The sequence below is a fragment of the Silene latifolia genome, chromosome Y (genome assembly GCF_048544455.1).
Source record: "Silene latifolia isolate original U9 population chromosome Y, ASM4854445v1, whole genome shotgun sequence".
Classification (NCBI taxonomy): domain Eukaryota; kingdom Viridiplantae; phylum Streptophyta; class Magnoliopsida; order Caryophyllales; family Caryophyllaceae; genus Silene; species Silene latifolia.
Genome location: NC_133538.1, coordinates 121,065,699 through 121,083,574, shown reverse-complemented (window position 1 = coordinate 121,083,574; position 17,876 = coordinate 121,065,699). Strand labels below are relative to the sequence as shown.

General features: G+C 41.6%; 1 long non-coding RNA gene across 1 annotated transcript; it reads right to left on the bottom strand.

The window, feature by feature from the left end:
• Positions 1–463: 463 nt before the first annotated feature.
• On the bottom strand, positions 464–2,824 carry LOC141631088 (uncharacterized). Its single transcript, XR_012537584.1, has 3 exons — positions 2,627–2,824; positions 2,443–2,514; positions 464–678 (listed from the first exon to the last, which is right to left on the bottom strand). It is a non-coding gene; the product is annotated as an uncharacterized LOC141631088 (long non-coding RNA).
• Positions 2,825–17,876: the final 15,052 nt, after the last annotated feature.

The window sequence follows — 17,876 nt, the reverse complement described above, 5'->3', positions numbered from 1 at the left end:
CTTTCTTTTCCGTTTGAGAGGATAAAGAGAGCTTAGTTCGGTAGGTGGCGGATAGCCCCCAGTTCGTTGTCTTTGGCCAGTGTCTGTATGATTGACATTTGTTTTAGGCCAGTGTCTGTATGATAGACGTTTGGTTTAGGCCAGTGTCTGTATGATAGACGTTTGTTTTAGGCCAGTGTCTGTATGATAGACGTCTGTACTAAACCCTGTTTTTACGGTCAGTTGTTCGTATCGAACGCGTGTCGATGTATTTTGCATGAGGCGGTTTGTATATGTGTTTTTGGATTGTGGTTTATTTCGTGATTTTGGCTTTTTTTTGTTGTGTTTCGGAGGAGCGCTGTCGGCTGTTGATTCTCCTTTTGCTTTGCACCAGTTCCTGCATCGTTAGTGTGACACCCCTCGATGAGGCATCAAAAGAACTATTAAATCTAAGCGGAAAAATATGGGATTTTTAAAACCTTTAAAGTTTAAAGTGTGAAATCCACCATAAGTGATCAAACGAAAATGAAAAGTAAGATGAATAAGTTTTACAATTAAAAACGAAGTGCGTTGGGGAAAAGATATCCCACGAATAAACACAAGTCTAACGATAGGTGAGTCTAAGCAACCTATAACTAAGGTCCAAGGTTCAACGTTCTCGCTAGCTCACACGTCTTCCCCATAATCTGCATCACAAACCTGTCATTCATGTAAACATGAACGCCACGGTCAAAGTGGGGAGTAACTCGGGGTTCTCCCAGCCACAATATGTCAAAATGCACATAAGCAAGAACTTAATTAAACATATTGATCATGCATCATACTTGAATAATATGGACAAGGGAATATAACGATAATCATAACGAGATAGGCATATTGCATTCTTAATGAGATAGGCATGGTACATTATATTAAACATGCATTCAAGGTAACCAAAACATGGATATGAGATTAGGCATCGAATCATATGAAGAAGGTAAACAACGGATCAATTGAATAGAAAATACATGGATGGAAACCAATAGCCATTCCTTTGAAAACCTCTTAACAACCATAGCACGGGACGTGGCTACTAATGTCACATTCATACTTATGGCTTACATCTCACCATAAGAACGGATGGGAACATCAATCCCGGCGATCATATCGCAACTAGGGGCTTGCATCTCACCACTAGTATCCGATAGGACCAAGACTCTCACAAATAGTTATAGAAGACGTGCACTCTCGTATATAAGAACACGCCAATGACCGTAACAAGCAAGACATTTACAAAGGATTGACTCAAAACAAGACAAACCTCTAGACTCCAACCTCCTGGTAGGACGACGATCATAATACGGTCCTAGTCTAAATCTGGCCAGACTCTCGGGATGGACGACACCCGATTCGACATACAATCCCAAATCGTATCCAAGACTCGATCCATGACACCTAGCCGTGCCCCAAGGTCGAGTAACCCCAAATCGGAACCATGGTACCTATCCGTACCCCAAGGTCCGAAGAGGCGGAAGGAAGACAGCCCAACTCGGAAACAATGGCACATAATCGTGACCCAATGGCCGAGGGCAAATAAATAAGGAATGTCGAGTAGTCACACAATGTAAACCGTCACGCTCCGGTCACAAGTACGAGTAACAATGATTGCACAAACATAACGTAAACAATTCATGTGAAGCATGTATAAGTATAAGAGTATAACAAATATCAAGTACTCCCATGATAAAAGAGTCTCAACACATCATACACAAGCATTAGAACCAAAGTTAAGATGCATACCCAACAAGAAACTCAAAACCCAATCTATAACAACAAGTTTAGTACTCGACTACAACAAGGGTCAACTTCAAACGGTCATAACTTGAGTTCTATACATGATAATGAGGTGAAACCAGTTGGAGGTGATAGCTTATCCTCTTACGGTTCTAACGGTAGGTCATAAGCCTCAAACAAACAAGTAACGAAGAAGTTATGGCCATTTTACGAAAACTGGTCAGGCTTAAACCGCAGCCTGCGATAGTGGCCGGAGCCTGCGGTGGGTGCCGGAGCCTGCGGTTTTCCCCTGCCACCGGACTGTTTGCACGACAATTTCCTACCCTTTCCGAAAGTCGATTCCTACCAATTTTTCATCCCAAATTCCTCTTAAATATACATGTTAACACAAGTACCTAATAGAAACCACAAGAATGTAATTGTCACACATCTTGATGGATTCAAGCACAAGATTTTGACCCAAAATCAAACAATTAATTCATCCAAACATCACAACTTTACCCAATTGAAAATCAATGTAACAACATGCTTAAAACTCTTCAACCAACCATGAGATGGTTGTTCATACAAACTCATTCAACAACATACATGTGAAACAAGAAAAGATTCAAACTTTAACATACATATGAACAAACTACAAAATATAAACACACAAATTTGACATAATGTCGAGTAACCCATCACCGTTACCTTTTTGCTCTTAATCTCTAATGTAATCGTCTCACAAGCAAGAATCCACTTCCGGGCCAACTCACCTTTCTCCTAAACATAAGAAAACACAAAATAAGACTAAAAATCGAAACTAGAAAAAGGGTACCATATAGAGGATGGCTCGACAGCCCCAATAATGGAGGAAAGTCGGATCTTTTCTTACCTAGAAAGAAGGAGGGCGATGAGAGGAAGAGATAGACGCGAAAATCACTTGAATCGGATAAGAATTGAGCAAATTATGGTGTTTTGAAGATTTGTAAGATAGATGTATAAAAATGGTGAGGGTTGTTGAAGATGAATTTCAGAAAAATGAAGAGGGAGATGAAGTTGTGAGGTGTTAGGTGAGGGTTTTATGAAAAGAAAAGAGAAGGAGAAAAGGCCCATAAGTTATAAAAAGCCTAACAACTCAAATTGAGTCGGTTTCCGCTAGAATTTTCGTCTCAAGCCCACTATAACTCAAGACGGGAGATATTATTATTATTATTATCATTATTATCCGACCAAAATATTTATTTTGTATAACTTAAGCTTTAAAAATATAATATTTATAAAAATCATGTTTAATAATGAAATTAATTAAATTAAATAATTAAAATATAAATAAGACAATGAAACGGTTAATTAAATTATAATTGCCAAAATAGAAAATTCGCGGGTGTTACAATCACCCCATCTTTTAAAAAGTTTCGTCCTCGAAACTTGAAAATGGAAATGAAATGTCGTATAAAATAAAACCGGAATTTTGAATTCGGTAACCAAAACATTCAAAAGGTTACTTATCGTAAGAATCAAAATCCTTTTGTAAGTCTCAATTAAAATTTTAAACGTAACGATTCTCATCAAAGGAACGAAAATGCTCTCGTTGCGCATTCAAGAACATCACATTCCAAATCAAAGATATGGTCAAAAGCAAATCATTTGTATAAATCAAAAATCAAAATACTTTCAAAGACATTGATGAAGAGTTTTCAAAAGTATAAGTCTCATTCATGGAACGAAATTGCTCTTGTCGTGCACACAAGAACGCTAACTTTCCAAGTCTAAGACAAATTTAAAACAAAAATCATTCGCCGACAAGCGCAGAACAAGTTATTAAACGTTTCAAATAACGAGTTCTAACATCCGATCAACGTCAAAATCAAAAGAGAAGGCAATTCACTCAAATTTTCTTTTGCAAAGGTCAAAATAGAAGTAGAGGCTTCATTTCTAAATTAAAAAGGAAGTCAAATTCCTGAAAATATAATATTAAACTTTTGACAACGAAATCATAAGTAGACCAAAGCTAGTTAGAAATTGAGCAAAGTTAAAAGTAACTCGGGTTTAGCAATTAAAAATCAATAAAAGGAGTTATACTCGTAGGACAAAAGGATAACTAAATCAAATTTTCATTTTTGAACTCTTAAAATAGGTAGGGTTTAGTAAAAGTAACATAAACCTTTAACGACGAACCAAAAATGGTAGTTTGAAACGTTTAGAAATTTTATGAATTGAAAAGTAACTTAGATATCATGAAAACAAGATACGCTAAGAGGGTTCAAACTTAACCAACAAAGAGATAGGATGAACTTCCTAGGAGAAGAGTTGAAATCGAATCTACCAGGCTATCAAAGATTGAATTCCATAGGTTAGCATCAAATTCTAAAGGAGGAGCAAGCATAAACGAGGAAGAGAGGTATGAACGGAAACACTTATGGTCAAAGAGGACGGGAAGTTAGGCAACAAGGAAACACTAGATACTTAAATCTCGAACAACAAAGTCACCCTGAACGGTTCCAAAAACTTCCTAACCACTAAACTCATAACCACATAACTCCCAAAAATTTCCTCAAAATACTCACAATTTACTCCTATGCTACCCCGTGGGTCAAGTCACTCCATCACAATTGTGATTCCATAACTCTCAAATATAAATCATCTATAAACGATTTCCATGAAATATCAAAACTACTAAAAGAGTTACACACATAACCAACTATCGACTACTAGGAGTTCTCACTATGGTAAAATCCTAAATCAAAGGTCAAAATCTCCAGGTCTTTATACTTTCTAACACTCCAAACCAAAATCTTATTCACACCCGAATTCACAAGCCTAAATGATCACATTCCCCAAATCTTAAAGACCACCAACCAAAAGTAAATAGATTGTCATACAATTTTTCCTACCCAACTCAACTCAAGTGCCACTAATCCAATTTTGACGAAATCAAGGTTTGCAAAGAATCCTCAAGGGCATCTCACTCACTCTACAACGTAGCCAACAAAGCCATCACTCCACTAAAGAAACAAAGGGTAATAACTAGGTCAAGAAATGATAGGAAATTTCAAAGGGATACATGAACATGACGAGGTGTGAGATTAAAGGAGTCAACAATAAAGGTAACTAGTTAACACAAGTAAGAGACATTAGAATTAGAGAGGTATTCAAGTCAAGGAAACGACAAGTAAACTTTTATACTTAAGAAATAAATCTAATCAAGGTATGAACGAAGGGAAGGAAGATGATTAGAGGTACGAGGGGGATTTTAGGGCTTAAACCATACACTTTCTAAGACTTAAGGTTCTCCCTAACAAGGTCACGCCTATTAGGATATTATACCATCATAAAAAAAAAACGACCAAATTCCAAAACGAGGGTCAAGGCAATTCATCTCATTCTTTATATGCAAGTCTCTCTTAAAGGATTACACCTCTATGACTGATCAAGGTAAAAATAAACGCTCGCTTAAGGGTTGATGAATTGGTTAGATTCGTTGTTCACCTATCCTATCACATATTAGGATTTCTCTAAAGCAAATCTACCACTCTAGTATAAAAGCACCCATTTACCTCAAGTACTTGACACAGCCTCAATGTTCCTAAAACCATAGGGTTAACAAAGACTTCTCAATACTAAGTCTCTCTCAACTCAAGAACCCCCAAGGGTCAGCTAATATCAAATCACATCACCAATCCATTATGGTCATCAACATACCATTATCCTTTCTAGTTACTAAAACAAATGCTAAAACTTTCCAATGATGTACCTTAGTCTCACTCTCATACCATACCTCAGGTGGTAATCAATATCACTCACTAAAACCAACTAATAATCCCACAATTAGCATTTCTCATATGGTCACATGTACATTATCAAACTCTCATATCTAAAGTGATTACGAAAGCCATTCACAAACTCGACTTACTTAATAAATCCTACATCCTCAAATCCACCATTCAGTTTCATCCATTTTAAGTCAAGTACTAAGCATTAGTATCCCAAGGCACGTCTCACTACACTTCCCAAGGTTTTCAAATCTCACCCATAAACAACAAGCCAAGTTCTATAACCTTAGTAACAAATGCAACTCACACTTGACAACATAAATAATGCCACCAATCAAGATTACTCACTTTACCAAGGATTTAGGTCTAAGAATCATTAAGTATGTCTCATCTCACTACCTAAGTCTTTCCAACATCAAATCCTCTCCAAACCAGGATTAAGAGTCAACCACAAACAATCTCCTCAAAGGTCAAATTTCCAACCAAGGTCAACATTCCTCAAAAGAAAGAGTATTATCAAAAGGCGTTAAGGGAGGATAAGCAAGGAACAAGGAACAAGTTATGGGGTATAGGAGTAGCTTCCAAGCAAAACAGAAGAGAGTTTAGAAGAAGGATAAGCACCAAGAGATAAAGAATAAGGCAAGATACACAAAGAAATGAGAAACATCTTTGAGGAAGTAGAAGCATTCTTCAAATGTTGAACAAATCTTCAATCCTCAGCAATAGGCACCAAATCTTGATCACCACATTGGTAAGTTTACGGTTATTGATCCAAGGGCACACAAATTATTAAAGAACAATCAACAAACATGTTAGAACCTAACAAAGAGCAAACACACTACAGACTACAACCTTAGGTCCTTAAGTCTACCCATCTCTCATTCATTATTCAAGGTCAAGTTCACATTTAAATTCGGGGTACACGTGTGTGCGTCGGGAGCAACATATTCTCTGATACTAACTGTGACACCCCTCGATGAGGCATCAAAAGAACTATTAAATCTAAGCGGAAAAATAAGGGATTTTTAAAACCTTTAAAGTTTAAAGTGTGAAATCCACCATAAGTGATCAAACGAAAATGAAAAGTAAGATGAATAAGTTTTACAATTAAAAACGAAGTGCGTTGGGGAAAAGATATCCCACGAATAAACACAAGTCTAACGATAGGTGAGTCTAAGCAACCTATAACTAAGGTCCAAGGTTCAACGTTCTCGCTAGCTCACACGTCTTCCCCATAATCTGCATCACAAACCCGTCATTCATGTAAACATGAACGCCACGATCGGTGGGGAGTAACTCGGGTTCTCCCACCACAATATGTCAAAATGCACATAAGCAAGAACTTAATTAAACATATTGATCATGCATCATACTTGAATAATATGGACAAGGGAATATAACGATAATCATAACGAGATAGGCATATTGCATTCTTAATGAGATAGGCATGGTACATTATATTAAACATGCATTCAAGGTAACCAAAACATGGATATGAGATTAGGCATCGAATCATATGAAGAAGGTAAACAACGGATCAATTGAATAGAAAATACATGGATGGAAACCAATAGCCATTCCTTTGAAAACCTCTTAACAACCATAGCACGGGACGTGGCTACTAATGTCACATTCATACTTATGGCTTACATCTCACCATAAGAACGGATGGGAACATCAATCCCGGCGATCATATCGCAACTAGGGGCTTGCATCTCACCACTAGTATCCGATAGGACCAAGACTCTCACAAATAGTTATAGAAGACGTGCACTCTCGTATATAAGAACACGCCAATGACCGTAACAAGCAAGACATTTACAAAGGATTGACTCAAAACAAGACAAACCTCTAGACTCCAACCTCTTGGTAGGACGACGATCATAATACGGTCCTAGTCTAAATCTGGCCAGACTCTCGGGATGGACGACACCCGATTCGACATACAATCCCAAATCGTATCCAAGACTCGATCCATGACACCTAGCCGTGCCCCAAGGTCGAGTAACCCCAAATCGGAACCATGGTACCTATCCGTACCCCAAGGTCCGAAGAGGCGGAAGGAAGACAGCCCAACTCGGAAACAATGGCACATAATCGTGACCCAATGGCCGAGGGCAAATAAATAAGGAATGTCGAGTAGTCACACAATGTAAACCGTCACGCTCCGGTCACAAGTACGAGTAACAATGATTGCACAAACATAACGTAAACAATTCATGTGAAGCATGTATAAGTATAAGAGTATAACAAATATCAAGTACTCCCATGATAAAAGAGTCTCAACACATCATACACAAGCATTAGAACCAAAGTTAAGATGCATACCCAACAAGAAACTCAAAACCCAATCTATAACAACAAGTTTAGTACTCGACTACAACAAGGGTCAACTTCAAACGGTCATAACTTGAGTTCTATACATGATAATGAGGTGAAACCAGTTGGAGGTGATAGCTTATCCTCTTACGGTTCTAACGGTAGGTCATAAGCCTCAAACAAACAAGTAACGAAGAAGTTATGGCCATTTTACGAAAACTGGTCAGGCTTAAACCGCAGCCTGCGATAGTGGCCGGAGCCTGCGGTGGGTGCCGGAGCCTGCGGTGGGTGCCGGAGCCTGCGGTTTTCCCCTGCCACCGGACTGTTTGCACGACAATTTCCTACCCTTTCCGAAAGTCGATTCCTACCAATTTTTCATCCCAAATTCCTCTTAAATATACATGTTAACACAAGTACCTAATAGAAACCACAAGAATGTAATTGTCACACATCTTGATGGATTCAAGCACAAGATTTTGACCCAAAATCAAACAATTAATTCATCCAAACATCACAACTTTACCCAATTGAAAATCAATGTAACAACATGCTTAAAACTCTTCAACCAACCATGAGATGGTTGTTCATACAAACTCATTCAACAACATACATGTGAAACAAGAAAAGATTCAAACTTTAACATACATATGAACAAACTACAAAATATAAACACACAAATTTGACATAATGTCGAGTAACCCATCACCGTTACCTTTTTGCTCTTAATCTCTAATGTAATCGTCTCACAAGCAAGAATCCACTTAGGGCCAACTCACCTTTCTCCTAAACATAAGAAAACACAAAATAAGACTAAAAATCGAAACTAGAAAAAGGGTACCATATAGAGGATGGCTCGACAGCCCCAATAATGGAGGAAAGTCGGATCTTTTCTTACCTAGAAAGAAGGAGGGCGATGAGAGGAAGAGATAGACGCGAAAATCACTTGAATCGGATAAGAATTGAGCAAATTATGGTGTTTTGAAGATTTGTAAGATAGATGTATAAAAATGGTGAGGGTTGTTGAAGATGAATTTCAGAAAAATGAAGAGGGAGATGAAGTTGTGAGGTGTTAGGTGAGGGTTTTATGAAAAGAAAAGAGAAGGAGAAAAGGCCCATAAGTTATAAAAAGCCCAACAACTCAAATTGAGTCGGTTTCCGCTAGAATTTTCGTCTCAAGCCCACTATAACTCAAGACGGGAGATATTATTATTATTATCATTATTATCCGACCAAAATATTTATTTTGTATAACTTAAGCTTTAAAAATATAATATTTATAAAAATCATGTTTAATAATGAAATTAATTAAATTAAATAATTAAAATATAAATAAGACAATGAAACGGTTAATTAAATTATAATTGCCAAAATAGAAAATTCGCGGGTGTTACAGTTAGTTGTAGAAAACAGGCAACAGATAGCACATACGCAAAACGTAAACACGTAGAAGCATTTGGTTGAAAACACGTAAAGCATTTGTTTGAAAATCAAAATTAACCAAGATGACTTGAAGTTAAAATTGAGATTTTGAAATGAATTTTGAAAATTCCGTGACAAGTCGTCACGTTTGAAATTCAAAAGGAATTGATTTGAGAATTTGAGCAATTAACTCGTGTCGTGAATTAAATTGCATCGTCATTTTTGAAGATTGACTCGAAAAATATAAAACTCAAACCGTCAGGAAAGAATTTTAGAAAAGGATTTTTGCGAGTATATTTGGCTTTTGATGTCAAGACTCGAATTTGTGAGTGCTTGAATTTTGAGGAAAATTGATGTCGTGTTATCAATTTTCGATTTTGATTTTTGCCGGAAAATTGCGAAAAAGCGAAAAATTTTCGGCATTTCGACTGACATGGAAACGATCCATCAAGGAACGGGGCGACTAGCCCTTCCCCCCTTTTAAAAAAAGAAAGAAAAATACGTATGTCTAAAGGTGCGTCATGGAAACCAAGTCGGATTTCGTAAAACGCGAAAACAAGGAAATGTGAGTGTGAGGAAACACAAAATTTCCTGAATCATCCCGAAGAGGCGGGAGGTTCCCGGCGGGAGGTTTGAGGTGTCAGGAGAAAACACATGTTGAAAGAGACAAGTCAAGAACGGGTATCCTGGAGGAGCCTCAAAGAGGCGCGCGCAGCCTGGCGATGGAAGCTGGCTCTCCCCTTTTTCTGAAAAAATTCGCTGATCATTTCGTATAAATAGGGACGTTTGCGCTTCATTGTTTTATCATCTGAAACACAAAAACATCTCTACAAAACCTCTTCTTCTTTCACAAAAATATTTCACGGATGCTTTTGAGAACGCATTGCGACAATGGTGCCGGGATTTGTCGCCTCCCGAAAAGCATCAACTCGTTTGCATGGGAGTTGGTCAATTGTTGGTGCTTCGTCAAGTCAAGGTGCAACCTTCGTTTCTTGAAGCATGTTCTCGGTTTTGGGATTCGAAACATCATGTTTTCGTTTTCCCGAAAGGCGAGCTTTGTCCTCTTGCCGAAGAAGTTGGAGCCATTGGTGGGTGGCCGGGTTGTGTTCCGGTGCTTCCTCTGACTCGGTTGTGCTACAAGGAGAAATTCCGCTCCATGTTGGGCTTATCAACAAGCCAAGTCAACTTTCTTCTTGCTCCACATGGTGTGGATATGTTGGCTCTTATCAACATCTTTTCAAATCGATTAGATGCTAATGTCTCGGAGGTGGCTAGGAGAAGGGCTCTTGCATTTTGCCTTGTCCATGCGTACCTCTTTGTTGATGTCTTGAAGAAGGAGGGGCCAAGATGCCATGGTAGCATGACCCTCATCCATGTGATTGAGCAAATGGAGCATGGTAGAGATCCATCATGGTTGGTGCTTGGGGAAATTATCCAAGCTTTGGACAAGGAAGGCTCTTGTGGAGAAGCTCCCTCTTTTGGATCGCCAAGGATCCTCCAAGTGTGGCTATTGGAGAGGCTAAGGTATGTAGAGCCTCCGGTTGATTCTTCTTCTTATTCCTTCCGTCACCTTACCATGAGGAAGAAGTTGTATCCGGATAGTTTTGCTTCCACCGAGCCCTATTGGGCCGCAAGATTGGCGGAGGAGGGTGGTCCTCATATTCGTTGGGTGGTGCCGTGGTGGCACTTGAGGTCCTTCACGGGGTTGCCCGCTTCGGGTGCTAGTCCTCGTTCTTTGATGGTGGTGGGCTTGAAGGTTGTTTCCTTCATTTATCCCGAAAGGCTCATGAGGCAAATGGGGCGTCAACAAAAGGTGCCCGCTCAAGATACTCTTGTCAAAGAGAATGTTTTCCGGAACTCCGAGCTTGTGGAGTTCTTTGAAAGATGGTGGGCCACTCGGCCGCTTTGGGAGGTGCCAAACCCCGTTGCCACGACATGGGTGACTCCCGCTTATGTCAAGTGGTCACGTGCTCCGTCCTTGGAAGAGAGATCCAAGTTTCCTAAGGACAAGGTTGTCGACTTGAAGTATCGAGAGGTTGGCAAGGCCAACCGTGCCTTCTTTGAGTAGTTTGTTGATGGAGCTACCCCCGATGTGATGAGAGCACCGAAGAGGAGGAGTTCCGGCCCCAATAATATGGTGGGTCGTGCCTTGGCTCGTCTTGGGTCGAATATGGGGTCTTGTGCTAGACCGGAGGCCATCGCCATCTTAGACCCGTTGAGGATCCGTTCCGAGGAAAAAGTCCATGCTAGGCGGGCCAACTTGAAGAACAAGGGGAAGATGTACCCCGAAGGAAAAGGCAAGGGTAGAATGGAAGAGTGAAACCTCCATTACCCGCTTTATTATTATGTTGTATTATTGTTGTGAGTTTTTATTATGTTGTACTAGCTAGTTGTTGTGTGTTTTGTGCTAGTTTTATTATGTGAGGTATGTTAGTTGACACCTTAGCTTTTGACAAGTTGTAGACTTGTCGAGCTTTATTTGTTGTTGAAATTGTAATCCCTCCCATTATTAATTAAATAAGAGGATTGCCTGTGTCGAAAATTGCGAACGCTTGTTTCTTCCATCCATTTGGTGAAGGCAATTCAATTTTGAATCGTCCCAAACAATTGCACTTGGGAAAGTGGTATTTTGTGGGAAGGGAGAAAGGCTCATTTTTTGTATTTTTGTGGGAAAGGGAATGGTTTTCCCTTTCTCTTTTTTGACGGGGATGTTTTTGTTTTTTGATTGTGGGAATGGTTGTATCCTTCTTGTGTAAGAAAGGACTGTCTACGTATTCACCGGGAGAGGTGAAATCAAACCATGATCGTAGTTCGAAATGTTTTGTGAATTTGATTGGGTTTTGTGGTTGTATCCCTCAGGCATAAGAGGGACTGCCTACGTATCCACGTGAAGAGGTGAAATCAAACCATGCTCGTAGTTCAGGGAGTTTTTTTTTATAGTACAAATGGACGTTGCTTTGGACGGATCAAAGGACATTTGAAACGGGCAAGGTGTCGCAGCTTAGACTCGATAAAACATGCAATTTCAAATCAGAACATATTGAGGAACTTGACTTGAAAAGGGTTGAGGTCGATGCTAGTTGTAAAACTAGGCTAGGTTATTGGTTGCTATGGTTCAAGGGTTGTATTTCTTGAGTTGGTCTAGGTTGGTCGGGTTTGTAAAGTCTTCCCCGTCTAGGTCACTCAGTCTCACCGGGCCCCCCGAAAGTATTTTCTTGACCAGGTATGGGCCGGCCCAGTTTCCCCTCGGATCGACGGGTAATGGTGCTCGAACTGACTTGAGGACCAAGTCGCCCTCCCAGATGTTTCGGGGTTTGACCTTCTTGTTGAATGCCTGTTGTATACGTCGTTGGTATAGCTGGACGTTGTGCAAGGCATTGAGTCGTCGTTCGTCTAGAAGAGTGAGTTGTTCGTACCTTCGACGAGTCCATTCCGCCTCAGGGACTTGACTCTCTAGTAGGATGCGTAGAGATGGGACCTCTAACTCTACCGGTTGAACCGCCTCCATATCGTATGCTAGGTAGAAGGGTGTGGCACCTGTCGGTGTTCGAATGGAGGTTCGGTATCCCCAGAGTGCGAATGGGAGTTTTCTCGGCCAATCGCGGTAGTTGTCTTGCATTTTGTTGATAATGGTAACAAGAGTTTTGTTCGCTGCCTCCACCCCTCCGTTAGTTTGGGGACGGTAGGGGGATGATCGATGTCGTTTGATCTTGTATTTGTCCAGCAAGGCTTGAGTTTCCGCCCGGAAGTGAGAGCCTTGACCGCTGATAATTTCGTGGGGTACCCCATATCGGCAGATGATGTTGTTTTGAATGAACTTGGCCACTTGTTTGGCAGTCAAGACTGCATATGACTGTGCTTCCACCCATTTGGTGAAGTAGTCAATGGCGACGAGGACGAAGCAATGGCCCTTGGTGCCTATCGGGTTGACTTTCCCGATGATTTCGATGGCCCAGGTTGAGAATGGCCAGGGTGATGTCGTGGTGTACAAAAGGGATGGTGGTATGTGTTGTATGTTGGCGAAGATTTGGCAAATATGGCAATGTTTGACGTAGTTACGGCAATCGGCTTCCATGGTGGTCCAGTAGTAACCTAGCCGCATGATTTTCCGTGTAAGCATCATTGCACTCATGTGAGGGCCACATTCTCCGTCGTGAACCTCCCCCATGACTTTCCTGGCTTTGTGATGGTCAATGCAAAGGAGGAGAATTTCTTGGGGTGTTCTTTTGTAGAGTTGATTTTGGCTTATCACGAATTGTGATGCAAGTAAACGGATGGCTCTTTGTCCTCTTTGATCAGAGTTGGGAGGGAATTCGTTTTTGGTTTTGTAATTGAGGATGGCTTGGTACCAAGGTCCATCATGGTTTTCCTCGTCGTCGATAATGGCACAGATGTGAGCTGGCTCGCTCCGTCTTTCGACACATAGGGGCATTGATGTCATGTCATCGGGTATATAGACGAGCGTGGCAAGTTTTGCCAAGGCATCAGCAAATTGATTTTCTTCTCGTGGCAAGTGGAAGTAGTCGACTTGGTCGAAGAATTCGGCCTCCTGATTAATCTTTGCTCGGTAGGGAGCTAAGCTGTCAGATCGGATTTTCCATGATCCGGATACTTGATTGATGATGAGTGACGAATCGCCATGGATCCTCAGTCTCTTGATGCCAAGTGTGATGGCTGCTTGTAGGCCGATGAGACATGCTTCATATTCAGCGGCATTGTTGGTGACGGCGAAGTCTAGCTTGACCGAGATTGGAACATGTTCTCCCTCTGGCGATATTAGAAGGATTTCTACCCGAAGCCTCTCAGATTAGATGCACCGTCAAAGTATAGGTCCCATGCATCGGAGTCGGCACAAAGGATGTCTTCGTCAGGAAGTGACCATGTTTCAGTCGTTGGATCCTCATTGACGGGATTTTCTACTAGGAAATCGGCGACTGCTCTTCCCTTGATAACCTCGAGGGGTACGAACCTGAGATCAAATTCGGATAGGATGAGTGTCCATCTAGACAGCCTTCTATTTAGTACGGGTTTTTCGAATATGTATTTAACCGGGTCCATCTTGGAGTAGATGTGGACCGTATAGATGAGCATGTAATGTCGCAGCTTCTTTGTTGACCATACTAGGGCAAGGCATGTCTTTTCCAGTTAGGTATACCTCGTCTCGTACTCAATGAACTTTTTGCTGATGTAGTAGATGGCTCGCTCCTCGTTGCCAACTGTTTGTGCTAACATTGCTCCCATGGCTGTGTCGGTAACAGTCAGGTATAGGGATAGAGGAATCCCTGGTTGGGGTGGCATGAGGACGGGAGGTTTGGATAGGATTTCCTTTATCCTGTCGAACACCTTTTGACAGTCCTCGTCCCAATTGGTGTGGTCGGAGGCACGAAGCTTCTTGAATATCGGTTCACAGATCATAGTGAGCTTGGCAATGAACCGGCTGATGTATTGGACCTGACCGAGAAATCCCCGAATCTCCTTCTCATTCCTAGGCCGAGGCATTTATTGAAGGGCTTTGATTTTGGTTGGATCAATCTCAATGCCTCTTTTGCTAACGACATGTCCCAAGAGTTTTCCGGAGGTGACCTCGAATGCACACTTCTGAGGATTTAGTCTCATGTTATATTTCCGCAGACGAGTGAAGAATTTACGGAGGGCATTGATCTGGCCGTCCCATTCTTTTGATTTGACAATCATGTCATCGACATATACCTCTACCTCCTTGTGCATCATATAATGTAGGAGAGTGGTAGTGGTTCTTTGATAGGTCGCTCCGGTGTTGATGAGGCCGAAAGGCATGACCGTGTAGCAATATGTACCCCACTGTGTAGTGAACGCAGTTTTGTGCATGTCTTCCTTAACCATTTTAATCTGGTTGTACCCGGCATACCCGTCCATGAATGATAGGAGAGCATGTTCGGCAGTGTTGTCCACCAGAATGTCAACATGTGGCAAAGGGAAGTCGTCTTTTGGACTCCCCTTGTTCAGATCCCTGAAGTCGACGCAAACCCGAATTCTTCCGTCTTTCTTTGGTACCGGCAAAATGTTGGCCACCCAGTCAGAGTATTCCGACACTTTGATGAACCCAGCCTTGAACTGTTTGTCCACCTCTTCCTTGATTTTTAGGGCCCACTCAGGACGCATCCGGCTTAGCTTCTGTTTCACAGGTTTAGCCCCGGGCTTAATGGGTATCCGGTGCTCTGCGATTTCTCTGTCAATCCCAGGCATGTCTCTGTAAGACCAGGCGAATACGTCCTTGTATTCGTGGAGGAGGTCAATGAACTGTTGTCTTTCCGAAGGGTCCAGGGTTGTCCCTATCCTAAGTTCTTGAGTTGTATTGTCGGTTCCTACGTTAATAGGCTCGGTTTCCTCAATGATGGGGGTTCTGGTTTCCCGCTTGACAAGTTCTTTGGCTAAGTGAGGTGGGTAGTCACTCAAGTCAAATTCCTCATAATCATTCAGAATTGCATTGCAGTTAAATTGAGACGACTCATAAGCAAACTTAGCGTTCATTAAGTTGACACGAGCGAAAAGCTCGGAAAGGACAGACATCTCGTGGTCAGTCAGAGGCGACACGACAGAAGAAGTGACCCCTGGAACAGGCTCCAGGTTGTCACCTTTCATGGGAGTAGGGGTGACCCTAGTGGACTCAGCCTCTGAATCAGTCACGACTTTGTGATAAAACAGTGGGAAGGGTGTAACACCCCCATATTCAGAGGAGCCTTAACTAGGCCTTCCTTAGGATATAAGGGCGTTACCATCTCGGTTGCCCGAGGATAGCAATATTCAAATGCCGATAAAAGAACTATTAAGATATATTACAAGCGATTTAAACCAAAATACAATATAAAGGTACAACTCAAAGACTATTCACTATGACCGCCATATCTCGTGAGGACTCATCCCTGCCCGGACTCCAGCTATCAACAACATCAACACCCTGCTAAGACCGACTGCTCACCATAAGGGATCACGGCAGACACATAACAAACAAACAACCACACAAGGTCAGTACTGAGATAAGACACATCAATAACAACTACAACCAACAACACAATACGATGCTATCAGTCTCACACACACAGTCACGACAATCCAACCAATCTCTCACATCGATCATCCCTTTGGACCAGATCCCGCTAGTGGGGACCGCAGCCGCACCCACCAAATCCCCGCTTAACATACCGAGCGATAACCCTGTCCATTAATGTGCACATCCCCTCCCGTGGCGGGTTCCACGGAGGGCGAAACTAGGGCGTGAAGCCACTCCCGCAAGTGACCCCACTCAGCCGAGACGCATCTCGAGAACCAGAGACAACAACCACAACCGCCATCACAATCGTTGCCATACAATTACGACACTAAGCAAACACCAAACAATCACAACAACTGACACGCTAGACCATCTACAGAAACTGAGTAGGCGAACCTACCTTTAAGCCACCGCAACCAATCCATGCCGACAGATAACATGTTCAGCGACCAAGCAACGCCTATAACCAGAATACCATCATCTATTACTAACAGGCAAACCCTAACTAAAAGAACAAGGACACGGATGATGATTATGACATACCTATTAGGGAGAAAACTCAGCAAGAGACCGCTACCCGACACCAGTGACGCCCTCCTAAGGTTCAAGGATCTTCAAAAAGGCTTCCATGGAGGTTTTGAGGTGAAGGGGAGGGAAAGAGGCGACTGAAGGATAGAAGGAAAGTGGCGGAAGTGATTTGCGGATTTAACAAAACGCGATATAAAACCCTCGCTGAAAACCAGGTACTCGATTGAGTACCCAACATACTCGATCGAGTGGCCCCCTACTCGATCGAGTAACCTAGATACTCGATCGAGTAGCCTCTACTCTATCGAGTACCACTCTTAACACGCAGCCCAAGATGGTTTTGGCACACTTTTCTAAGACTACTCCCGCTCCCATGGTCAGTCAACGCTGGTCAAAGGGTCCCTAAAAGGGCGGGTATTACAGTCTTCCCCCCTTAAAAACAACTTCGTCCCCGAAGTTCAACTCACCTATCTCCCGCTCGCGGCACGAGAACAACACGACCTCACCACTCTTTCCGCTCAAACCATAACTCCTTGGAAATACCATCCCCCCCATGTCATCATCATCACCGTCCACATTTATACCTATCGATTCTTACTACTGTCATGCAAGCGTTATCACCGTCAACCGTTATTCTATATATATAATTATATATATAAAACATCAAACTCGCAATGCGAATCACCACCCATGATCACCCAACATGCAGTAACAACTATCAAACTATCAATCTAGAACATGTCTCATATCAACTTTCATGTGGTACAACTAATGCCACCATGTTACTCGACCACGTGATTCAAATACGATTCATCGCACTATAACTATTTCTTCATGACCGAATCTTGAAACATACAACCACATTCACTTTAAAGAACTAAAGTAATCCGTTATACTTCAGAAATTTTTGTAATTAAAGAAAAACATAATACCAACAACATTATAAACAAGCAAAACATTATTCAAAAACAGCCTTTTTATTTCGCGACATTACTCTTCCCCTCTAAAAAGGAACTTCGTCCCCGAAGTTCACCACCCAATTTCAACGCATATTACTTATTATCTGATTCATG